Source organism: Amblyomma maculatum, chromosome 10 (assembly GCF_055883805.1).
Source record: "Amblyomma maculatum isolate TAMU_Amacu chromosome 10, ASM5588380v1, whole genome shotgun sequence".
NCBI lineage: Eukaryota > Metazoa > Arthropoda > Arachnida > Ixodida > Ixodidae > Amblyomma > Amblyomma maculatum.
In genome coordinates, this window is record NC_139353.1 from 96,748,418 (window position 1) to 96,775,865 (window position 27,448).

The following is a 27,448-nucleotide window of genomic DNA, read 5'->3' on the forward strand; positions in this document are numbered from 1 at the left end:
CACTTAGCAAAAGGCCGAATTATTGCACCATTAGCTCCACGGAGTTCAGGTCCATTGTAAGGCGTTTCCACTTTTCGCAAACGGAAACACAATGAGTGTGTATCACAGAAACAGCGGCGCCCGTGTAAACCAAAGCCTCAACAGATAAACCTTCAATCCACACTAAAATAATATTTGAAGGACGTTCCGGAGGATTTTTGGGATGGCCGAAGAGTGAAGTTTTCCCTCCTAAAACTGCAGTGATCAGTTTTCCGATAGGCGTGGGGTCGTCAGAGAAGCTTGGCGGAGAGGCGAGGTTGAGCGGCGAAAAGGCGAAGGAGAACGGCGTCTTGAAGGCCTGTAACTACCAGGCGCAGCGGGACGTTCTGGCGGGGGGGATGAACGTCGGGGATAATCAGGGAATTAACGGTGGTTAGAGACGGAGAAGCGAGGAGGGTCGTCTGCTTCAAATGAGTCGTAGCCGCGGCGTTAATTTTGGAGCCTGCGACGACAGAAACAGGAAATATGGCCTCGGTACCCGCAGTAATAACAAACAGGGCGGGCTAGGCGCCAGGTGAGGTAGTAAGTCGGCGTCGTGGCAGGAGGTGTCAATGCGGCGACATGAGCAGTGGTAGGCGCCTGTGGCGTAGGCGCTCCAACTGCTGGCGGCAAGGACGTGACCTGGGCGTACGTTGGCACTTGACAGATGGTAGGAGCGACCGGTGTTAGGGGGGAAGAGGTCATTGAAGCCAGCTCTTCTTTGACAATGCTACGCAGGCCGGCACTTGAAGGATGTGGCTCAGATACAGGCCGGCACAAATTACCTTGAGCCGAGAGCTCTTCACGAATTAATCCGCGAATAAGCGTACGGAGGTGAGCGTCGGCAGTGAAACCAAAGGAAGTGGGGTCAGGCTGCAGGCATATTGACTGTAGTTCGTCAGGGCGTTGACAAGTCGATATGATGGCGTCGATAGTGGTAGGGTTCTCTAGAGCCATGGCGTTAAAGGCGAGTGGCCCAATACCTTTAAGGACGTGCCGAACCCGCTCGGCCTTTGGCATGGTGTCATTTACGCGGCGACAAAGTGCAAGAACATCTTCTACATAAGGTGGTATAGGTCTCATTGGACCGCAGAAGTCGGGCTTCTAGCTTCTTGGCGGACTCTGTGCGAACAGTAGGAGCGCAGAAAATCTGGCGTAACTTTTGTGTAAAAGTAGCCTAGTCCGGAATCGTCGATTCATGATTTAGGAACCACGTTTTGGCCACGTCCGTCAAATAAAAGGAGAAAAGCACTGACCCGGTCGTAGATGTCGAGCCAGTCATCAGTGGCGTCGCCGCGGAGACCGGCGAACATCTACGAGTCGCGCTGGCGGCTACTGACAGTCCAAGTGGCAAGGGGAGCTGGAGTCGAGTTGGTAGAAGCCGGAATAGCGGGGTGGCCCTCTTGAGTCATGACGATGGTGGTTGGGGTCAAACGGCGGCCAGAACGAAGCTCCAGGTGGATGCAGGTGACGAAGCAGCGGGGAAATCAAGGCGCACCTCCACCACGCGTAAAGTAATGCGAAAGTCGGACATGGGGGATCAGGTTTTATTGCAGACCTGAAGCCTGGGTCGCACGCTGCAGACAACCACACTCCGCGATGACGATGGGTATATTCAAGAGGGAGCAGAATGAAGATGATACAGCACGTATGGAAGATGAAGCGCCACACAGGGCTCACAATATTCAAGAGTATTTTCTGAACAGGTAAAACACCTGTGCACATTCGCTCATTTGAGATGTTTAATGTTAAAGGAATCTTACTGCATAGCTAAGGGCAATAAAATTTACAGAGTCCGCTGCCACAATAATATTCACTAAAACTAGAGCTAAATATTGCACTCTACTCGAAGCAGCTGGTCCTATGCCATTGTAAGGGTTCGTTTAGCACTGCTTCAGCAAGACAAGACGCATTTTCTCGCCACTGGAAAAAAATGGGAGGGACGTACAGTTCGCTTGACAGTCTATGATATGTGCAACCTTTGCCAAACGTAAATGGCTCATTCAGTTGTTCAAAAGTTGCTCAAGAATGTTTTGCGAATTTGCGCGTGAGCAAACACAAAGTTTCCTACAAATTCAAGTCTCAGTTTGTCGCCTCATCGCTGGGATTTCTGAATGTCAATACATTTCACGTTTGCGGATCTGATACAGAGGCGCCCCAAGGTAGTGTAGGGGGCCATAATGCTAGCTTATGCCTCCCAAAAGATGCGGCCTGGTAGCCCACTGACCTAACCAAAATACTTTAGATTTTCTGAATTAAGAGGCGCACCTGATACTACTCTGTTGAATACAAAGCCTCGAGTACACTCTTTTTTTCAGGGCAAATAAGGGGATTTCATCAGCGTAGACCTACATCCTAAATTCGGAATAAAGCGGAGATAAACATTGAACAGCAGCGCTGTTATTAAAGCTGATCCAAAGGGGTTCAAGATAAAGAGCAAACAACAAAGGCTAAAACGGTTGTTGAAGAATAGATGGTTCTTAAGTGGAATATTTTTGGTTAGCAATTGTCCTTGTATAGGACTCCTTATAGCAATGCCTTATGCACTTGAGAAAATATCACCGATGATTGTGTGCTCCACTGTCACGAACTATAATGGGGAAGGACTTCATCCAACTTTCGCAAGGTCAATTAAAAATAGAGGTGCTTGTCGAAACTCATCTGATTGAGTCTTCAATATCGAATATGCAATATGAGTATGCTTTGTATAGAGCGGGCTCTAATGCCACGGGCCTGGTGCAATCCTAATACGTTTGTAACTACTACATGCATAAGGCACAAAGAGCGTTAGAAAAAGATAATTTGAAGAACAGGATTGGACGACATTCTTGAACAGTACAATTAGTATCTTTGCTCTTTGGTGTGAATGTAGTATGCCCAGAATAGAAAATGGAAGGCAGAACACAAGTACCGAAAGGTGCTTGGAGAACTTTCAGCGAAGTGGGCCAAAAACGAAAGGTGAAAATGTATAATAGGACTAGTTAATCATAAGATTCTGCGCCGTGGCCTGCGGCTCAGAAGTATGAGATTATTTTCGTCCAAACTGATATTACCCTTCCACTACAGCATGCTGCTGGTCGTCAAGTTTAGGAACAAATTCGAGTAAGCAACTGTAATCTGATCTCTCACTTCGTCCCTAAGAACTCCCTAAGAGCCTCCGATAATAGCTATTGAAAGAATCAAATGCCAGGTCCAGCACTGAATGTGAAACCGCAATACTGAACTTTCAATACTTCTTTTGCAAAAGCAGACTCTATTTATTCATGGTGCATCGACCTGGCTGTTTGTCTTGGAACTCAGTGGACCTAGGCTTTGGGGTGCCCTTATATATCTGAATTGGAAGTTGCTGAAGGGTTGTTTCAATATTATTGAATTCTTCCTCATAGCAACAGCAGCAAATTTCCTTTTGGACATGTAACTCAATTAATGTACGCCCTAGCTCTGAAGGTGATACATATTTAGGAATGCGAGCCTTGCTGAAGCTTCAATAACCAAATTATTGGATCTTGTTTAAAAACGATGCGCGCACTTGTGTTTTTGAAGTAATTAGACAGAGCGCACTGAAATACTTTTTTTCTAACAGGACACACTTATTCATTTCCCCCGGCTCATGAAGAGGGTGCACTGGACGGTCTTTTCTATTTGAGCAGCTGCAGTGCACTAATTGCTGAAGAAATGGATCGCACATAATAACTAAAAGGAGTGCCCAGCCCATCCATTTAAGTATACTTGCTCTCAAGTCGACCATTGCAGGAACGATGAAAATGAACAAAACGAATATTGTCAACCTTATCTTGTGCAACATTCATCAGGCTCTATTCTGAACCTGAATCAGTACGTAAAGGAACACTGGATCTTTATGCTTACTTAACATTGCATGTTTTCCATTCTTCCAAACTATCTATGAAAACGCCTAGGAGTATAACGTTACTATTTGTGCGAAAATAGTTAACTGGGGTCATTAAAATACCCTTCTATCCTTACGCTTTACAGAGGCATAAATTCTAATCATAAAATAAATTTAGCCTCATCGTTTATGATATGACATGGCGATAATATTCGATGTGTTGACCAGGAATAGAGTGCAACATCCGCACAAGTCACTCGAAGGGCTAGTGATGACATTGCGTTCTCGAAAAAATTGCTCTATCTGCTTCCGAATACTCGTCACAGGACAGTTTGGTTTCCTGGATGCCTGGAACACTCACACTCCATTTGTTTAGAATATGCCCCAGTTGATTTTTTGCCTTCAACTGTTGCACAATCCGCTGCACGAATGGTAGCTACTTAAAAGGTTGCAGCGCTTTCTGTTTTTGGTACCTGCTGTAGAACACCATCCCCTGGAGTTGGTGGCCCGCTTGCAAATTAGCGACCTGTAGGGTAGAAAGCACACCCCTTTTTGAGTATGCCCTCCGGGCGGCCACAACGCCGGATACCACTTGCTCATCACCACCTGCACACACCTCCTCTGCTGCAGGTCGTTTCCAAGGTCCAGAATGTGTTCGGACGAGACGTCATCATCAAGCGTCCCTTACCTCTGAGCAACCTGTGAGCATGGCTCAGTGCACAGCTCTTAAATGCATGTCCAAAGTATCGGCACTGGGTGCAGCGAGGTATGCGGTACTGGCACCAAAAGCGGCCAACCCGGCTGCCTCGAAGAGATAGCGGATGCCTTCCTAGGGATTATAAATAGCCCCTGCATTCCAAAGACGCTAAGGGCATCAGGGATTGAACTAGCGGCTACTCCGTCCTTGAATGTTAGGGAGATTTCTCTATTTTCTATTTCAGTGTGGTCTGTTGCAGAACAACGGCAAATACACTACTCACGCTCCACAGTCTGAATAGTTCCAAAAGGCTCCAAAACCACCGCGAGCCTTCTGTGCTCCATATAGCACTAGAGATAAAGCAGCTTACCCTTGCTGTTTTTGTTTTCTGAATCAGACGCCATGCACCTTAGACCTTTACAGGGAACTGTTCTTTTCAAACAAGAGTCTGCTTTGAAAAACTGCTGTCGCAGGTAACCATCGAAACGTGGCTCATTTGGAACTGGACGATGCTAACATTTTCAGGGAGGTAAAATCTCTGAGCAAGTGTGTCGACAAATTCAAAAGCGTAATATGCTGACCTAAAATCATGGACCTCAAATGTCCGCATGCGGAGTTGGAAGCATATTAGAAAGAGAGCTGTTCGGAATGGCTTCTTGAGAAGTAGCGTGAGAATCTCTTGAGTAGGGCGTGGCAAATATGTTGGAACTCTTGCGAAGCATGACGGTGATAGTAGCGATAATAATACCGATGCAGTTGGTCATAATGATACTGAAAGTTATTGCCATGTCAATATTAGTGCTGTTGGTTGATAACAATGACAGTGGCCATTCGCAGGCTGAATATAACAGGAATACAACAGACGTTGCAGTTAGGAAAAACCGTCCTGTATAGTGGCTTTCCCCATTTCCACTCTAAGGCAACTTTAGCTGCAGTCCTTGAATATTTTATTTTCCTGCTGTTACTGAATTCATCGTTAAATTTAACGTGGTCAATTTCTTGATGTTGAAGAACTGCGTATGAATGAGTGTCTTCGACTCCGCTTATATCACAAGGAACTTATTATAGACACTCAGTTAGGCAAGTAATTTCTTGTAATCAATTTGTTTTATTTATTTTCATCTGAGCCATTCTTCTACCATATTTTCCCAATGAAATACTTCTGAGATGTCTGTCCGGAGCCGCTATCTTTCTGTAACGTGAAGTGCAAAAGAACAGTACTTCATTTTAATGCGTATCACTACTAGCTGCTATCAAATACTCCTCTGATGCCTCTCTGGAGCCTCTCTCTCTCTCTTTAACGTGAAGTGCAAAGAAGAAGGTAGCGACGCGCGCTTCACGCGGCTAACCAGTGACGAGGTGAAGCGACCGCACTGTTGCACCCAATGGGTGTAACGCATCATAGCTGCGGCCGTCACTGAGTAGTGTTGTACAAGTGCATGTTATTTCGCACTTAGCAGGTGTGCGTCGCTTGCGCGAGCTAACTACGGCCTCTCAGCCTCCTATCAGTCATCACTCTGTCTTCGCGGTGTTGTCGTCATGTAAGGCACGTAGGGCAGAGAAATACGCGTGGGGCTGTGCAGACCTGGGCTCCGCGCCGCTCGGCGCATCTTGAAGCAGTTCGCACTCGTTTTTGGGCCTAATGGGCACTCGCCTTCCACCGCACTTCCTTGCTGTTCGGTTTCCGTTCTTCGCCCTGGGCGCCCTTTTCATTACCCTAGGCGCGGCGATGTTCATACTTTAGAACATCTCGCTCAAATGCAGGATAAACTCTAATACTAAAGCAACACGAAGCATTATAAACATTCAAAATACATAGCAAAGTACAGAGCTGGGAAGTAGTGCTGGCGCACCTGCTTCGTATTTGATTTCAGTCATTATAGAAATCGGCTGTATCATTTATATATATATTGCCGTTTCCAGATTCAAGAGTATTGTTACGAGTGGAAATCACGCACCGATGGGTAACACCACTCTGAAATTGATTAGCACCGCTTAGCCGCACAACACAACACTGTGCGTCGTCTTCATCCACACACCCAGACACTTCTTTCTTCACTTGCTGAATGCCGGCATAATACACCGCATAACATTGCCCCCGCCACAGAAGCACAGTCCCGGTGCGTTCTAGGTAAACGAAGCAGGCCATAAATAATACGGCATGAGTCGTGTCAGTGCTCAATGTCGGAAGCTTGTGGTGCAGAAGACTTCGGATTCAAAGGTTCGATTTCGTATGGGACGTCGGTGACTCGGCGCAAGATGCGGTGGAGGCCAGTATAGCGTGGTAGAAGTTTTTCGCACACGCCCACCAGGCTTGATTGGAGCCAGAGAAGAACGAGAGAGCCTGGGGCGTAGTGCACATCGCAATGGCGACGGTTATAACGAGCCGCCTTGGGAGGCAAAGAGCCTGTCGCGTGCAATATGGCGGGCATCATTAGCGCGGGATATAGCATCACGACCGTGAGTACTAGTGGCGGCGTCAGTAGTGGGTAGCGATGTATCAAAGTGGAGTAATGGGTGTAGGCCAAATAGCAGGTAAAAGGGAGAGTAGCCAGCGCTATCATGACTAGAAGAGTTATAGGGAAATGTTATAAAGGGTAAATTAATGTCCCGATCCCGATGGTCGCGGAAGAGAGAGATTGATTACATATCTGTGAGCGTACGGTTGGGGCGTTCTGTGAGGCCGTTAGTATGAGGGTGATAGGCGTTGGTAAATTTGTGGTGGTGCACACACGAAGTAGCTCGTCAACCACTCTAGAGAGGAAGCAGCGACCATGATCCGTGAGCAGTTCACGAGGGGCACCGTGTTGTAGTATTACATCGTAGAGGAGGAAATCAGCGGCGTCTGTAGCGTAGCTAGTCGGGATCACGCGAGTAATGGCGTAACGCGTAGCATTGTTCGTCGTTACGGCGATCCATTTGTTGCCCGACGCAGAGACTGGGAAAAGCCCAAGCAAATCAACACCAACACAAGAAAATGGGTCAGTTGGGATGGATATTGGCTGTAGGTGTCCTGATGCTAATACAGATGGTTTTTTTCCGAAGCTTGCACAGCTCAGATGCGGCCACATAATGCTGAACTGAGCGATAGGCCCGGCCAGTAAAAACGTCGGTGCACACTCTCATGCGTGTGAGACATGCCAAGGTGTCCAGCGGTGGGAGCATTGTGAAATTGTTCCAAGATGGTGGAGCGTAGATGTCTCCGATCGACGAGCAAGAGCTCAGCGCCATCAGGTCGGATATTGCAGCGGTATAGTGCGTCCCTTTGGAGTACGAACATGGCGAGGGTGGGATGAGACTGGCCGGTAATCAGACGGTCGATGATAGACCGGAGTACGGAGTCCAAGCGCTGTTCATTGGCTATGTGGGGAAGGCCGATAAAGACAGGACACATGCGTCAATCACACAGGCCGTAGAGCTGGGAGGATGGACAGGGTGGCGGGACAAGCAGTCTGCATCTTGGTGAAGCCGACCAGACTTATAAACCACGGAAAAGGTGTATTCTTGCAACCTTAACGCCCAGCGTCAAAAACGTCCAGTAGGGTCTTTGAGTGAAGATATCCAGCACGAGGCTTGGTGGTCCGTAATAACAGTAAAGGGTCGTCCAAACAAATAAGGGCGGAATTTCGTAATAACCCAAACAAGAGCTAGGCACTCCCTCTCTGTGATAGAGTAATTGTCTTCTGCCCTAGATAGTAGGCGGCTGGCATACGCAATCACTCTGTTGCGGTAGTGGTGTCGCTGAGCAAGGATAGCTTCAATGCTGTGACCACTAGCGTCAGAGCGGTGTTCAGTAGGGACCGAAGGATTGAAATGGGCCAAGAAAGGTGGATTGGTGAGAGCTGCGATAAGTTTGGAGAAAGCTGCAGCTTGGTCAGGGCCCCAAGAGAAAGGCGCATCTTTTTTCATTAGGGCGGTGAGAGGGCGAGCAAGGGCTTCGAGGTTCTGGACGAAACGACGAAAATACGAACACAAACCAAGAAAACGTCGAGCATCACTAGATGAACGTGGTGTGGGAAAAGAACGAACGGCGCGAATCTTATCGTGGTCAGGCTGAACACCAGCAGCATTCACTAAGTGGCCGAGAAATTTGATTTCCCGATGGCCGAAACTGCTTTTCTTGGAGTTAGGTTGAAGGCCGGCGCGGTGGAATAGCTCGAGGATGGTAGAAAGGCGGGAGAGTTGGCTGTCAAAAGTAGACGAGAAACCAGTGGCGTCGAGTAAGTAACAAAAAGAAGTCGTCCACTTGGAGCCGCGCAGCAACAAGTCCATCATCCGTTCGAAAGTTTCAGGGGCGCTGCTTAGGCCAAAAGGCATGACTCCAAATTGGTAGAGGCCGTCAGGAGTGATAAATGCCGTTTTTTCGCGGTCTCGTTCATCGAGAGAGATTTGCCAGTAGCCAGAGTGAAGATCGATGGAGGAAAAGTAGCTGGCTTCATGTAACCAATCAAGTGCATCGTCGATGCGTGTAAGAGGGTTGACGTCTTTTCTGGTCAACTTGTTGAGGTGGCAATAGTCGGCGCAGAATCGCCAGCTCCCATCTTTCTTGTGGACTAGCACGACAGGTGACGCCCAGGGAGGATTTGACGGCTCAATGATGTCGTTGGTCAGCATCTTGTCGACTTCACGTTGAATAACCTGGCGCTCGGAAAGAGAGACACGGTATGGTCGCTTGTGAACAGGAGCAGAATTGCCGGTGTCAATGCAGTGGGCTACAGCAGACGTTTGGCAAAGTGGTCGGCGCTCAAAATAAAAAATGCCGCTATATGAAAGTAACAGCTTGTAGAGCGTGTTGCAGGTCGACCGCGATCATGCAGGAAATAGGATGACGGTGTAAAGGAGACGACATAGGAGCGGTAGGGGCTACTCAAGGTGCAGAAGGAGGGTCGATAGTTGGGGCTACAACTTTACAGTCGTTCAGCGGGGAAAGTTCAGCTAATGAAATTCCGTCGGGGAGGGCTTGGGTCGACAAATTGAAGTTTAGGACAGGGAGAGTGGTGCGATTCTGAGATACGTGTACGATGAGGTGTGGGAGAATGGCGTGACGCTGCAGGACGACGTCTGTAATTGGGTACGTCAGGTAGGCTCCATCGGGCAAGGGAGGGAAAGGGCACATAGGAATATAAACAACAGCTTCTGGAGGGAGGCGGGAATATTTTGCTGAGCGGAGGCGAGGTGGCGTGGAAAGGTCTCCAGAGCAGAGGGGAAGGTCCAGGCGTAGAATGCAGGTTGATCAGTCAGTAACGGCTGAGTGAGCGGCCAAGAAGTCAAAGCCAAGTATCAGGTTATGGCGGCACTCCTGCGGCACAGTGAATAACACTAGTGCGTGACGACTAGCAATGGTTACACGGGTGGTATACCTATCAAGCACGACAGCAGAGCTGCTATTGGCGATACGAACGGTGGGCGAAACTGCTGGCGTCAGGACTTCAGGGGACGAAGAAACGAGGAACTCAGGACAGAGAGTTGGGCAACAGTGTCATAAGGGCAGAGACAGGAACAGCATCCACAAAGACGTCAATAAGGTTAGATTGTGGAGCAAAGGTCAACAGAGGTTTGTCAGTCCGGGTCGCGAACGCAGCATTACTTTCGGGAGCAGCATCATCTAGCTTTCCGAGAAGCGGCCGGCATAGGATGGTGAAGAATTACGACGATTAAGAGGAGAGTGGGAACGTTGGGTTGGCGGGGAAGGCGACTGGCTGGAAACATGAACAGGTGGAACAGGATCTGCACCGGACGGATCAGGTTGGGGCGAGGAACAGCGCGGTGCAGAGACTCCACTGCGATTAACATTGTAGAATGAGCGTGACGGCATGGACCAGCGGTTGCGCAGTGACGGTAGATATGGCCAAGACGGGAACAGTTGAAGCAGATGGGGCGATCGTCAGCGGTGCGCCAATCATTAGGATTGCGGTAGCGTTATCGAGGCAAAAAGCTGGGGTTAGAGGCAGTAGCGATCACAGGAGGGGCTGAGTTGGAGTTGATGGTGTTCGGGACGTGGCCAGTAGAGATGCCCATGTTAGCAACGTCGTGGCGAACAATGGCCAGGATGAAGGATACTGGTGGAAGGGTGTTGTCTGTCAGCTGAATTGAGGAAACAGCGGGAGCCATGGCCTCGAGTTCTCGGCGGACGATTCGTGTGAAGTTAGTCGGGTTGGAAGGCTGACGCAGAGTATGCAGGTCAATACAGGACGAGGTAGCAGCTGTGTTCGACAGGAGATCAAAACGGTGACATATGCGTTTTTGTTTCGCCTGATCGAAGCGCCGGCACACCTGAAGTGCAGAGTCCACAGTTGAACAGTCCTTGCATAAGAGGAGATAAAAAGGGTCGTCGGCTATACCCTTTAGCATGAGGCCCACTTTATCTTCCTCACTCAATGCTGAGTCGACTTTTCGGTACAGGGATAGGAAGTCTTGTATGTAGGAAATGACAATGTTTGGGCGCGAGATGCCAGGTCTTTTTTGGCATCAAGGCAGCGTCCAATGGGTTTGGCAAACAGGTCGTGAAGCTTCTGTTTGCATATGTCCCAAGATGTCAATTCGTCTTCGCTCTTCGCGTGTTTCGAACCAGACGCGCGCGGTGCCGGTCAAATAAAATATGCCATTTGCCAGCATGGGCGTTGCGTCCCAGCGGTTGTTTTTGCTTGCTCGTTCGTAGAGGGCCAACCAGTGATCCACATCAACGTTGTTGGTCCTGCAGAAGGTGTCCGGGTCCCGTCGTTGAGCCATGACGACTGTTGGGGTGGCGGCCGTAGAGGGGGTGGGATCTGTGGACATGGTAGCGTTACCGACGTGGCGTCCACTGCGGAGATCCATCCTGTTGTACGGAATCGATGGTTTTACCTCCACCAGAGATGTTACGAGTGGAAATCACGCACCGGTGGGTAACACCCTTCTGAAATCAATGGGCACCGCTTAGCCGCACAACACAACACTGAGCGTCGTCTTCATGCACACACCCAGACACTTCCTTCTTCACTTGCCGAATGCCAGCATAATACACCACATAATAATATATATGCAAGAATAGAAGTTGCGTACCACAAGTATAAGCAAAGGGCAGCGTGCGTAACATATATTTTACATATGCACCCTCCCTATTTGGTTATACTCTTGGGATAGAGGAAGGGAAGGTTTGAGGCAGCGCAACAATCTCCTCACTGATTTGCTTGAGCGGATCGAAATGAGATAAAAAGACACGTGCCGCTAGGCATAAAACTAAGGATCTGTAATGGTAGAACTGGTTAAATGAACCGGACCTCAGTTGTGGAGACGGCTGCATCAAACCATCTTCTCTTCTTACAAACACACAGGCATGACAAAGTTAACTTGTCTGAGCTTTGTGGGACTTTCGAAAAAAGAAAACACATTTCTAATACATATTTTCTCCAGCACTCCAGGTATATGCAGGGAAATATTGTAATGCAGAGATGCCATTTACTGGCCGCCGTTAACATGAGAAAACAAATTTGACATTCGTAATCACTTATGGAAACTTCGATTGCATGTCGCTGAACACAGATTTCCACATAACGCAGTCTTTGTTGCACATAAGCTACAAAGCTGCGTCGTTAAAAATTAGACTGCTCGCTTCCTAAAAGCCTATAGTCATTACAGATGGACATAGAAATAATTGAAACGCAAAATAACTTCGCTTCAAAATAACTTGCCTTGAATAAAGTAACCCTGCAGCATTCCTGAAACAGATACTTTTGGCTAAAGGCCTCCGGCAGAAAACAAGTTTCTTCAGGCAAATGTTTACAGCGAAGCAGAGATAGTGTGTCAGTTAAAACAAAATTAATCCTGGGTGCCGATATAAGTACCTTCATAATGATACGCTTAAAGTACTCTGCTTCATTAGTTCAATATTGCAGTTGAGGTTCTGGCTTAGACATCTCCTCTCTGAGTCTCTTTTGCTGTGAGAGACTTATCACTAGTAAAAGATGGACAGGCTTCTGTCCCAGTCGAACTTGTATAAGTAATTGATTTAGACGATGCGTTTACAGTAAGATCTGTCATGGTTCATATTTTTACTGTAGTATTATTGATAACAGCCTCGTTTTAAATATTACATCTTATGAAGCTTTTATAGGATCTTTCGTAATACAAGTACATGCAAGTTCTAATTTGCTTTAACCTCACACCAAGTTATAAGTTACTTAGGAGCCCATAAGAGAACAGTCGTACATACGTGCAGGGAGAGGATAGAAGCAACACAAGTTTACCCTTCTTATACTGAGGTTGTAACTTTTCTTCAGCGTGAGCTCTTGGGGAAATCGTGCAGCTCTTCCTGTAGCCGTGATGATAAACAGTAATAAAACAGGTTTAAAGTGCCGGAGTTTCGTCGCCATAAACTTGTTTTTGGGCCTTCGAAGAGCTTCCTCCAGGTGTTTCGCGATTGCGACTGCTTTTTATACGGCGCTAAGACTCCGACTTCGTTTTAGTACACAGAATACATGTTTTTATGGGGAAAAAGGTCAATGTGTGATCACGTGTTTGATTTAGACCCGAAACAACGTTGAGTGGCTTGGCCTTCAATGAAGAAACGACCTCGTTTTTGGAAACAAGTGGAGTGCGACAGAAACAGATTTCATAAAACAGGGTTAGATGCCACAAAAACAGAAAATTTATGCTGACTTGCACTCGACTAATTGTATGTCTTTGTTGTTACTTTTTTATTAGTTATTTGTGACTATATTCAAAGCTACACCCATAAATATAATATTGTTGGATTGCTTTATTAAGTGTACTTTCGCTGGAATAACTGCAGTACTTATTTTTTGTCACTAATTAGTTATCCGTGATTGAAATAAATATCTTCATGCTGTACCATCAAATCCTATATCGTTAGATAGCTTATGAATAATATAACTGCACATCTGTACTTATTATTGTAATTAGTGAACTGTGAGTAAATTCGAACGTTAAACGCTACCGCAATAAATGATGTATCTTTGGACAGCTTGTATCGAATACGATTGCACCACTGATTGCACTAAACGTGCCGCTAGGCATTGGTGTTTAAGTTTGATGTGAATAGAAAACGCGGTAACTTGGAGAGTGATGGAACCGTACATAAATGCGGGCGACCGCGCTGCGTGCATTTTTCCTTTTTATCTTCCATTTGTCGCACTAATACTGGTTTCCATTGGACGAACAGGAGCACTTTCAGCTGCACTAAAAGTGTTCTTGCGAGTTTCGGCGCCTACCAGTGGTCGAACAAGAGCAGTAGCGTTGTGTTCTGTTGGCAGAAGAGGCGCGCTTTTGGGGTGCCGAGAGCAGCCGGGAGCAGTCTTCGGTGCTCCGTCCCCAGCGGCGGAGTACAGGGAGAACGGAGGAAGTCACGTGACCTTTTTGTCGTCACTTCTGGTTATTCGCCCGGAGCCGGGCTACAGCGCCCTAGCCGGGCAGGACGGACGAGAAAAATGGCGGATGATGGCAGCGGTGGCGTTCGGCCGGCGGATACGGGAAACGCAAGCTCGGGAAAAGTTTGATCACATGACGGCTGACGTCACCGCTCCCCCTCGCTACGCTGCTCGGAGAGCAGCGTGAATGTTCAGTTGGGGAGACGAGAACGCGCGTCCCCAGTGCTCTTGTGCGCTGCTCTGGCTTCTCGTTGCTCTTGCTCCTGTTCGCCCAATGGAAGCCGGTATAGGTTCTTCACACCACGCATTGCATTTTTTTTCACCATTGTCGGAATGTAACGGGCATGCTCAGCGTGGGCGTCTCTTTGAGTGCGCGGTTTAGTCGTCCATTGACTGACTGTGCATACTATCACGGAGAGGGACATTAAGCACGAAAAGGACTCACGGACATACACACTCATTAAAAATGAACTTCTGGGCAGAATAATTAAATTTGTTTTATTTTAGAGCACTACATTGGCTCGGGCCAGGCCTAAAAATGGCTGGTTTGCCGGGCTCGGGCCATGCTAGGGGTTGAAGTTGCGGACCCAGGCCAGGCTAGGGCTAGATGTGTAGTTATTTTTCTTAAATGAAGGAATCCCGGCAATAAAATCGTTCAAGTCGTTCATGAATAAACCACTCAAGGTACATTTGTTAAAGCCGAAAGAGGGAAAGCTCATTTGTAGACAGGTTTTATTCAGCGGCATTGGTTTCCCAAGTTACTTCGGGCACGCACGCCTAGCTGTTCAACGACGTAAACGAAAAAGTTAAAATGAAAATGCGGAAAACCCTGCAGGGCACTCTACTACGGTATAGGTCTGCATGACACGAGCCTTGTTTATATATGCACGCACCCACTAAAGTGGGAATTTTCGGCAGTCAGTTAATACCAAAGAGGTTATATGGAACTATATAACCTCCTTGGTGAGCCCACTCCTTCGTATCTAGCAGAAGGCACACTTGTATCCCCGAGTTTGTGTTTATGTTATCTTAGTGACTGGCCATTGGAAGCCGCATAGGTGCCGTAGGAGAAGGACCTTTAATCGATTGCTCAGCAGGCAGCCGTCTTTTCAAAGATTTCCTTGCTCTGCTATAGCCTCCCCCCCCCCCCACCTCGAAACAAATAAAAAAAACATCTCTATGGCTACGATAAACGGTATTGAATAAGAGCGTACAGCAATAGGAATCTTCGGGCAATAAAAAATATACATGCACAACAAATAGGTATTTTGATTTTCGTCTCCATACAGATTAAGAGTGCGGCATTGAACTCGTCCCAAGATTATGTAGGTTTTTTCGTCTCCTGCGCTTCCTTATGCAGGTTCTTGTGCAGTTGCCGGGGTCAGCCTATGTGATTTAGCAAATAACATGCCCCAAGAGCTAATTGCTAATAACAAGCCATATTTAAAATTCATGTATTCTATATAGCTCTTAAACCTTAAGTCTTGATTTTTGATTACGAAACATTTAAATAGTATCATTTATTTACATTAAAAATACCATTGGTCCTATTCAGGACTAAGGAGTGGCTTGGTCACATCAAAAGCACACACAAAGTAGTAAATAAAAAATTAACATATACAGTCATGAGTAAAGAAAAAAAAATCGTGAACGGCATGCCTACAAGCGCTAATTCAGCAAGTCAGAAAATAGAGATATTTACATTTCTTAGGACATACAATATTATTGATAAGTTTGACACAATCTCGTTTCGAACATGGTAGCTACGCAAATGGAAGATGCATACAGAAAATAGGTAGAGAGTTCTTCGTGTGATAGCCATTATACCCGACTCTAGCAACCAACTAGCCTGGATAACAGCTTTGGTAGTAGAGTCTTATTTTGTTTCGATAACAATTCATGCAGTCTTTTGAAAATGTTTCCTTCTACGTGCTTAGAATTTTTGTAGCGGGTTATTTCTAATGTTGACTCTTTTATGTACAGTTGCATGTAAATGAGGAATAAATCCTTTATGATGCAAATAAAAAGCGTTAGGCATTTCGTTTTTCGCAATAACAGTACAGTATTAAGCAGTCCGCTCAGACTGACTGCCGGGCCTGGGCAAGGCCGAGACTTGGTAGAGCGGGCCCGGTTCGGTCCTGCTTCATGTCAGCGTGCGTCCTGGCCGTGCCCAATCCTAAAGAAATGGACCCAGGCTGGACTCGGTCTTGAAACGATGCACCCGGGTCGGAAAATAAGGCCTGCGCAGTTCTCTAGTTCGTTTCCTATACGTCTCGCAACGTTATTAGGTGCAGTGGCAGTTTAGCACCCCGCGCCGCCTACATGAATGAAATCTATTACTCAACTTAGCGAAGTATAAAAAAAAATCAGGAAAATAGGAATACTAAATTCATCATATTTCAGGAGCCGCTAGGTTCCACGGTGTCAAGTCTGCGCTTTGAACTCGCGAGCGTGCTGCTGAAACGCCTGCAGCCATCAGCAAACACGCCGGCGCGGTGAAGATTGGTTCGAGTGCAGCGCCACTCGCCACGCAAGGCAGCGGCGGCGCCGCGCGGCGCTTCGAAGTTTTTAAGCTGATGCTCGTTCTAGTAACGTTGTTTTACGCCGCTAATAGAACTTTGCATCGGGCGAGGAAGTTGTGGAAACGCCTCCTCTCTGGACTGTTGCAAACCGGTTCAGCTGCCGCCTCCACCGTGCTGACTTCAGGCGCATACAACAGCCCAGCAGGCATTATGGAGAAGACACCCAGGGGGCCATCGTTGCAAACGTCTCCACTCCATGGCCAGCACGCGTATGAAGGTCTCAGAAGCCCGCAGAAACTCCGAAAGCCCTCATTGCTTCCTTGCGTTCTCGTACAAAGCTCGTATTTGATGCAAATGGTGTAGTCAGGTCGCAAGAACTCCGCACGAAAACTTTGTACGAAATCTTACTTTGTAGTGTAACGGACACAAGTGCATATGTTGACACGTGTCCATACTCGCTTCAACACACGACTTGCAGCACATTAACGCTGCTAGAACACATGTGTGACCAGAGCTCAGTCTAAAATTGCCGTTGTCATCTTATAGTAGTTGTCACCCGTTAATAATTATGGGGGTATTATTAACGATGCGCCCTTAACGGTGCGCACACTCCCAGACACCCTTAGAGTGAGTGGGGGTAGCTGTTCCGGTCACAAAGGAGATGCCCTCGACCTGCGTGGCAAGCTCAGCCGGAATTCAACTACCTTGTAGTGACAGAAGGGGGTGGTCGTTTGATGCCCAGCGGTCGCCGGTTCAAACCAGAGTAAGGATCGGAGTCAGAAGTACAAACAAAACACAATTTATGCACAGCAAGAGACGATACAAAGGAATACACAAGATCACTTGAAATGCACAGACGAGAGGTTCACAGAATAACAAACGCTAAGCATGCAATTACACAGGTATCCAATAACGTAGAGGCTTTACAACAGATGAAACACGAGAGAGTACATAAACACCAAATTGTTCACCGTGCACTGTTGCAGTCCAACGCCTCAAGAGTCACGATGTGGCCGCCATACGAGACGAGCGCCGCTCCCTTGAAAGTCCGCGGGCTTGCCAGCAGCGGGTGATCCCCGGGAGTCCAGCCGAAGCGCAGGCGAGCACGTCGCAAAACACTGACGAACCGACTGACTGACTGACTCATCAAGCGGCGCGGTCTCTTTAAATAGGGCGCGCTGCGTCTGTTTGTTAGCACGCGTCAAAGCTAGCGCGCACACACACTTAGCTTCGCTGGTTATAGCGCTCTCTCTTCCTCCCGTCGAGCCGCGCGTCGCCATTGGCCAGGTCCCATAGAACATGCTGGAAATTTCTGGCTGATTCCAGTCCGATGAACCACCGTCCTCCCCGGGCAATGGGAAAGAGGGTGACGGCAACGCGTACAAAGCTACGCGCTCTCCCGCGCGGGGAAGGGGGCTTTTCTCTACATGCTTTCCACGCGACGCCGCGCGGGCCTCGCGCCGTGCCGACTTGATGAATATGTGCGCCGATTTCGTAACAGTAGTCTATTACTGGAAGAAAGCCTCAGATTTCTTGTTGCCATATTCCGCACAACTTAGCAGTGGCAAATTCAGCTGTAACTGGTGATGGTTATAAAAGGGACATGAAGCCACTAAAAGTTGATAGTCTCCAAATATCTCTGCAAAATGTGTGTTTGATTACATTTGTTTTTTGACCACAGGTTAATAATTCCGCTAGTGAAATTCGAGGGGTTGTTTTTTGTTTCTCCGAAGTGCTGTTGCGCAGAACCCACATGGGTGGGCGGCTGAGCTGCATGCATTGATTGGAACGATCCTCGGGGTGATCTTGAATGGTTGGCCATAGTTGCACGTAAACCGCGGATAGCTGTTAATAAACTCTGGCACTTGTGGGGCAAACCAAAGGTCAAACGAAAACCTAGTTGGGCGCAAATGAAAGGCTTGCCTTCTAGACTATAGGTCAGCGCTCATTATCCCCAGCTAGAAGAAAATCTGCCGTTTTTATAACGATGCCGGTTGTATGGAACAGTCCGATTGCATTCCGTATTGTTCCTGCTGTACCCACCCTTAGGTTGCGCATTCCTCCATTCACAATGGGCATTATCTGTGTTCTTAACTACCTCGTTGGTTGCGTGTGGAGATGGGTTTCTGGTTCTGCGCCTTTCTTTCTCCTTGTCACCAGCAGTACACAGCACAAGCAAGACGGTTCTTCTATGGTCTCTTATCAGATGCATCAGCGCTGTTTGCTTGAGAAATACTCGATCTCTTTTTCAGGAGGACAAGTGGCCTGTAATGATAATGACTTGAGGATACCGCAACGCCGAAAGCCTAGTTTCTTATTACACTATTCGATGAAGATAGCTGCTTTTCTGCGTCTAATCGTCATCGCTGCTCCTCACTACCTACTCATATGATTCAAGTCTTCGAGGGTCTATATTTTGTGTTGCCCCCACGGAGGGGGCAACTATTGTCGCATGCATTCTTCCTAAGAGGCTCCTTTCTCTGTAGCACTTCGACGCGCGCTCCTCACTAATTACTGTCAAATGTAGATACCTGGTGGCATTAATTGAATCCTTCAAAATATTGAAAATATTTGGATGATTAGAAGATTACTGTCGACACGGGGCCTTGGCGCAGCAGAAATGTAACCTCGCGGCGACAGAGCTAAGCTGAAACGTTATAAGCTACATTGACTCTCAATTGCAAACCTTGTCATCAGGTATGGAACCTGCCAGTTAAGTAGGATTATAGATGCAGAATACTGCCATTAAGTGGATTGTAAGGCCAGTTGACATGCTCGGCATAGCGGACTTTGAGCACTGTGATTTATCTTTTGTCCTTTAGCACTGCGGCCTGGCTTGGCACGATAAGGGTTAGAAGGCTTCATGGCGATGACGCGTTGATTGTAACACCACAAAAAGAAGCATGACATACTGCGCACAAATCACCGACTCTCCAGTAATGGAAGAAAGAATTTAGTTCCAAACAATGACAGCCTTGTTGTCGAAGCGATGAACATAAAAAATATTTTTATTCGGGCATATAAAGAGCCCACGGTGAAATATACAGAAGAAGGTCATAGAACACGGGCTGTATCTAGATCTCGTAACGGTAGTTTATTCATTTTCAATGTGAACAAGGAAACGACAGCCGTACCATGGAAAAAAAAAATTCGTATCGGAACAGAAATAAAGTAAGCAGAATCGCAATAACTTACGTTGCAAGTAATCAGCAGCAAATTAGAAAAATAATGACAGACATAAAATATCAGCTTATTTCCTGGCTAAAAGATGCTCAAAGATATTGGACGCTTAATGTCAGTAGGAAGCTCATTCCAAACTCATAATGCAAAAAAAAATCTGGTTTGTTTTCCATAATTATTGTGTGCTCTTGGGAATAAATATTTGTTATTGGTCAGAAATTTTGCTCTTTTGCTTTTAATTAGTTTGTATGTGTCAAATAAATTTTTTGGCGGGAGATCCGCGGCACCTCTGTAAATAATGATTAAATGTTTGAATTTCACCAGGGAGCGAATTGACAGTATGCGATGGTCTTGATGTGGACTTTCACTACTACGGTATGGCTTAAATATTAAAATACGAAAAGCTCGATTTCGTAAATGCAAGGTAGTTAGGTGTCTTTGATACGTGTATCGCATTGAGCATATGAAAAACGTAATATAGCTATAAATGATGCGAAATAGGGGCAACGCTATGTTTCCCTGAAAAACTAGTGCCTTGCCCTTAAAGGTGAATGCCTTATGCCAGTTTCCGTCTCAAGTGCACGATATGTTTATTCAAGTTCAAATGGGAATCAAGGCAACTCCAAGAAACGCGTATTGGTTAACCGCTTGTATTGGTGAGATAAAAATGTTAATTACAGATCATTAACGTAGCTGCTGATTCAGCATTTCCTTGTTCTTCACCCCAGCTCTCCATTTGATATGCTTATCGCGGAGGTAAGCGCTTAAGCGCTACTGGCTAAACCTGATTAGCGTTATACTTCCTCACCTTGCATTTTTTTTTACTTTCACTTACGCATTAAAGCAACACCATAACTTCTCCTTTCTACGCCGAGTCTAGATATGTCTTCTCGACATATTCTTTCGATAAGACGGGAAATATTTTTGCAGATAATGTTTGCTCTGATGTAATCATGCATCGATGATGAGACTAAGGAAATACAGGCCATGAAAATATTCTTCTTTATGTATTTTAGCCCAGCGGCCATGGTTTATCGTGCTTTTAATATGAGGCGTTATAGCGAAATCAATGTATGCAATTTGCAAATTACTCAGCATGTCATGCATGCAAAAAGTTCTAAATTCTAGACTCGATCTGTAGTGACAAAATGCTTATCAGGGACATCGTGGTCATGAGCTCCAGAACAAATTTTATGATGTAGGATTTTTTTAACTAGAACTAACCTTCTACAATAGGAATACACAGAAGAACTGTACAAGAAGGACCCGGATGTGCAAACCCAACATAAGGCGGTTGTGATTACTGATCTCTATCCGGGCATCCTGAAGAGTGAAGTTGAATGGGCCTTAGCCAGCTAAGGCCTTGCTAAGAACAAAGCTAGCGGAATTGATGGCATTCCAGCTGAGTGGCTTCAAATCCACAACCATAACGCTGTTAACATTTTGCATGCATTATGTCGGAGTATTTGGACAGCCCTTCATTGGCCACAGAGTTGGAGGAGGTCAGTTTAGATCCCCATTCCAAAGAAAGGCAGTGTAAAAGATTGTTCCAACTACCCCACGATCGCGCTTATCTCGCATGCTAGCAAGGTGATGATGAATATCCTGCTAGGTAGGCTGCAGCAGTATGTGGATCGAGAGCTTCCGGACGTGCAAGCTGGGTTTCGTAAGGGCAGAGGAACTAGAGACCAAATTGCCAACCTTCCCTGGATCATGGAAAAGGCAAGAGAGTTCCAGAAATCCATCTACTTCTGCTTTATTGAATATGCGAAAGCGTTTGACTGCGTAGATCACAGCAGATTGTGGCAAGCTCTCCAAGAGATGGGAGTTCCAATTCACCTCATCTGTCTCCTCAGGAACCTGTATGAAGGGCAAGAGGCCACAGTCAGAACCGGGCATGGTCTTATTGATTGCAGAGTGCATCATGAGGAAGGCCGGTCTGGACGAGTCTTCAGCTGGAGTGAAGATTGCTGGAAAACATATCAACAACCTTAGATATGCGGATGATACCACTTTAATGGCAGAAAGGGAAGTGGAACTCGAGACTTCTGATGCGCGTAAAAGAAGAGAGTGAGAAGTTTGGGCTTATACTGAACATTAAAAAGACAAAGATCATGGCGCCTTGCCCTATCAAGTCCTGGAGTATCAAGGGACAAGAAGTGGAAGCTGTGACAGACTTTCTCTTGGGCTCCAAGATTACCCCGGAAGGAGACTGAAGCCATGAAATTAGGAGACGCCTGCTTCTGGGAAGGAGAGCCATGGTTAGCCTTGACCGCCTCTTAAATAGCAGACCCATTAGTCTGCCAACCAAGATCCGTATAACTCGTGCTATGGTCTTTCCAGTTGTGATGTATGGATGCGAGAGTTGGACTGTGAAGAAGGTTGACCGCAGAAGAATTGACGCGTTTGAATTGTGGTGCTGGCGGAGACTCGTGAGAGTTCCTTGGACTGGCAGAAGATCAAATTAGTCGATATTGTCGACCATAAACCCTGACTGCTCATTGGAGGGTCAAACTCTAAAGTAATTTTCAGCTACTTTGGTCATATGATGAGAAAAGAGGAGTCGCTTGAGAAAGATTTGATGTTGTGAAAGTTTGAGAGTCACCGGAGAAGGGGTAGACAGCGATCGCGATGGTTAGATGGCATCCTCGAGGCGCTGCAGATGAAGTTATGTGATGTTAGGAAGATAGTGAGAGACCGGAAAGCGTGGCGTGATATGGTCCATAGGGTCACGACGAGTCGGACACGACTGAACGACTGAACTGCACTGAAGTAACCTATGGCGGCGTAGTGACGATACGTGCATCAATGTGTGTTTTGTGGAGGAAGACCGAGTTTGGCTTTTGGCAGATACGAATGAAACAAGCTAGTTACTTAGGATTCTATGTAATTTTTTTATCCTTACTTATTTCGAAGGGGGACTGTTTGAAGTGCTTTCTTCTGTATTTTATTTGCAAGTTTTATTTATATGGTGTGGTGATACACAAAATATATCCGTTTGGCTACTGACCTAAAGAAACCATATTCAATCCCTACTTTTGCGGCCAAATATCAGTAAAGCAAAAACAAAGCAGACGTCCTTGTGTGAGCGTTGTCAGCGCAAGGTAAAGAGCTTTAAGCGGCTTAAACTCTTACATAGCACTGAATTATGGTGTCTCTAATAGACAGTAAGTCCTGTGCAAGTGCGAACCTTCACAATTTACGATTTGCTATGTTAACACTGACGTCCACAAATTCATTTAGACCATTCCCAACTTTGTGGCGGCCAATGTATGGATGACTCCATAGATTGACAGCAATGAAATTACGAGACTGTCTGTGCAATTTCGTTAAAATGTGGAACTCAAAAACGTTTACACCAGACATGCACGCGAATTTAAATATACACTAAGCTTTTTTTTTAAGAACGCATATTGAATAAAACTGTTGAGTTCCATAAGCTTAGGAAACCTAAAGGTGAAAATATCTCAGGTTTAAAACGATGTTGGCAAAAAGCTCAGTATGCGTATTTCCTTTTGAGGCTGGGTAAGAAAAAAAATGCATCGGTCAACTTGGGTACTGCCTACAAGCCTGTAATCCACGGGTACTGTCAGTTGCCATGTGCCTGGTATATGCTTAAAAGTGCCCTCATGACGCACCGCTACTGCACATCACCTTCCTCGCAATTACACCTTACTTTCGCTGCTGCCCTCCTCCCTCTCCACTTAGATTCTCCAGTTCTAAATTCAATTCTCGGTCTGAGGGTGACTCCTGCGCTGCCGACTATACCTTCTGGTTCCATGGTAGTCCCCCTTTTGTTTTTGTTGAACCAATTTAGGCTACGCATTTCTCAGCCCTAGCTATAATAACCTAATCCTCCTCCTCTGATTGTAGCTTCCAAGCTGGGTCTCATGCGTCGAAGCCGCATTCAAGGAGCACACTCGCTTGCTGTCATCACGTAACTAAAACTTCTTGCTTTTCTTGCTTTTTGGGGTTTAACGTCCCAAAGCGACTAAGGCTATGAGAGACGCCGCAGTGGAGGACTCCGGAAATTTCGACCACCTGGGGTTCTTTAACGTGCACTGACATCGCACAGCACACGGGCGCCTTGCTTTTCACGTGCATCGAAAAGCGCCCGCAGAGGCTGGGATTCGATCCCGCGTCTTTGGGAACAGCAGTCGAGAGCCGTAAACACTGCGCCACCCCGGCGGGTAGACTAAAGCTTCAGAGACATTCATTGCCTCACACACTTGCCTATCTTCCTTCCACCTGTATGTGGAAAGGAAATTCCTATCCTTCAGTAAGGCATCCGCTAGATAGAGTAGGGGGCCTTTTCGAGGGGTGTCAGAGTGACAACACCGAGAACTACGGCAAAGAATGCTGGAACAAGCGTCTAAGAGCTACAATAAATGTAATCAGATTTTACTTAAAGGGACACAAAAGAGAAAAATGAAGTGGGTTTGCATCGATAGAATGCCAGTTCCTGATTACACAAAAACCATTATTACTGAAAACAGAGCTGTTATAAGGTATTAAAGAGCAAGAGCAGAAATACAGGTATTGCCGCCACAGGCGAAACGGCCGAGACTCGCAACTACAAATCACGTGACGCTCAAGGGAGGCTGACAAATGCGAATTACATTGCCCGTTTGAACGCGGTAGTAGGTTTTGTCTCGAACATGATAACATGCTTTTATCACGCGTAAACTACGGCGAAACGACATCGTAAATGTTGCAAGACAAATACAAAAATATACTTGGCAGCGCCACAGGCGCCCAGTTCAGTTTCGGTTATGTTCTGGCTCGGGCACTTCGTGCGTGCTCGGATAGTTTCGTTTTGGACCTGCGGAGCCTGGAATACTAGCTCGGAGCAGCATATGCTCCTACGCTAAGTGCTTATCGAATGAAGTCTCGGCACGCACCTGCGAAGTATTCTCCGCTCCCCTCGCTCCAGCAATTACGGAGAGTCCTCTTGCGTAATAGTGTGCGTTATTCTACCCTAATACGTAGTAGGAGAAAACGGTTTGAATTCAACCGGCGGGAACAAAAAAGAAACCTCAACTTATCGCAATATCTCAGCAATAATTTCATTTTTTGACGCCGGATATGCAGCGACGATGTCACGAAATGCCGTTTATTAGATTTTGATAGCATATTTGGGTGCGTTCAGTGCCCTTTAAGGCTTTCGTAGAGTCCTACGATTGTGTTTCTTGGTGTGGATTCAAATTTCACAGGAATTCAGCAATGTTGAATAGATTTGTACAAGGGAGTAAAGACTAATTAGCACTCCAGCAATAACAACCAAAAAGTTATAAAAGGAAGCAGTTGAGGTTCTTCAGAAATCTCTTGGTCAGAAAGATTTTGTCCTATGCTTTTTTGCTTCGAATGTGACCTTTACATGGTTGTATATCGAAAGCATGCCCTTGTCACTGGCGGATAGGCGGCGCACAAGGAGAATCGAGGACGAAATTTACACGTGACGATGTGTTTCGTTGCATTTGAGTTATTAAAGGGCTTTAGCTCACAGTATAGCAAAGCCCGTTAATGGTGAACAGCAGCGCTGGTCCATGCCAGGTGTAGAAAAAAAAAAAACTCGCAATATTGACCATGTTATAGGCGCACCCCAATGTACATACTAACGATACCCATATAACCTTCTGGTGCTCTCTTACCCTCTTCCTGAAAATACTTGAGTGCGTCAGTTATGTTTTGTTTTCCCAAGAGCCGCTACTGAGCACTAAAATATTGTACTCAGATTTCAAAAATATGCCGAATATCTTCATTAAAAACCCAACGTCTAGCGGGCAAGTAAACCATTTATGAAATTGCTTTAGAAGTCAGACCACACATTTTCGCCTGTCTTGGGCTGTGGGTAGCGGTCCATCATTTCGAGCTTAAAGTCGTGTGCGTGTGTGTAATTTTGGCCATTAATATATTCACATCCTGTGCGCTGGTAACAAAAAGATCCTTAAGAATTTGACTCCTTGCGGGGGTGTTTAAGGTCAGTTTATCTCTATAACCGATGCTTGAGCTTGTTGGTAGCTAATAAGTGTGATGCACTGGACGAGAACGAAAGAAAGACACCTAAGCATAAGCGCTCTTACGCTGGTTCAATTCCATTTTGTGTTTTGTTTCTAGTCGTAATCGTGTATTTTTATCTAAAACACTCGGACTCTATACAACAACAAAAAAAAACAACTAGTGCCATTATTGCCATCCCGCAGTGGGCAGGCCAAGATGCAGTAATAACTTTGGGTCACCATGATATTAATTTCGAGCTCTTTGTCACTGCTGGCGAGTGGGTGACCTAGGAATCCAGCGGTCAGGAGATGTCTGGCGAAAACGCAGTAACGTTCATGACCATTAGGAACAAGCACGGCGGAAATCTGAAAATTGCTGCTGCGACAGCGGTGCCAAAGTAGAGCCTGGTGCATGAATGAACCAAGAATCTCAACAAGAAGATGTGACCACGGTGAATATTTACTAGACAAGGAGTGAAGTAAAGTATGTGAAGGTCTTTTTGTCTTTTTCTTTGTCTTGTCATTCAACGAAAGAGCAGTTAAGTTGGGAACTAAGGTGATATATCAGTAATCACTGTGTTCCGAAGCGTCTGCCTACTCATAGAAAATCATTCTGGTAGGCAAAATGCCACATAGCTTCAAAAACAAGAGAAAATGCGTAAAACTGACATTAAAAATGGCAGAGAGACGAAGTGTGCGCATGTCACGTCTGCCCCCCTTAAGTTATGTTAGTTGGGAGCATCGTTCTTTTTAAATTCAAATATAGACTTACAGGCTGCTCCGGTTGTTAAGCAGTGCAAACTCAACTGAGGCGTGTTACACGACAGTATCATTCAAGCGTAGTTTCCAATTTATTCAAAATATAGCACCCCCAGGACTAAGGTAATCGGCACGGCACTTTTTGTTACCATGGTACTTTCACGCATGTATTGAATGCAATTTTTCTATATTCCTTTCCATAGGGCTCTTAGCGCTTACATCTTCGTTCTCCAGATAGCTAATAGTTGAACTACTGTCGAAGCTCTTGAAGACTTCAATTAAATGCAGAGCAAAAATGGCAATTTTTTGATGCAGGCGAAAACGTTAAAACAAGGTGCAAATAACAATATCCAGTGGGGATAAGTGTAACCTTCGCATTATTTTACATGCTGCGATAAATTTCACAGAATAGTTATAAGAGCAGCACGACAGATTTAATGCGCCTATCCTGAGTACTATCTATTGAATTCGCGAGAAATCAAGCCGCTGAGGCTACATTCAGATATGATGGTTAGTGCTTAGCAACATATAGGTGAAGCGTGAAGCACCAGGGGTGTCATAAAATAAGGTGGCTCGCTCACCTTGCAACCTCCGCTATTGAACCTGAGATCAAAAGGTTCAGTAAAAAATACATAACTATGCTGTACCATGCACATCAAGCAGAGTTCTGCATAATGAGAGTAACAAAATTTCAATAAAAAAAAAGTGCTAGGCAAGAAGACCCGATCTCTTCAGTACTATTCACAGCTTGCTTAAAGGAAGCATTCAGAAACATGGCACGAGAGCAGGTAGGTATAAAGGTTGACGGAGAATGCCTCAGTAATCTGCAAATTGCTCATGACATTGCCTTGCTAAGTAACGTAGGAATTTAACTGCAATTAATGATTGATAACCTAGACAGAAGACGAAGAAAGGTAGGCTTGAAAATCACTATGTAGACCACTAAGGTAATCAATCTTCAATAGCCTTGAGAAGTAACAGCAATTTACAATACGTTGCGAAGCACTGGAAGAGATTGGCGAATTGTCTGCTTAAGATAGATAGTAAGCGCAAATCTGGAC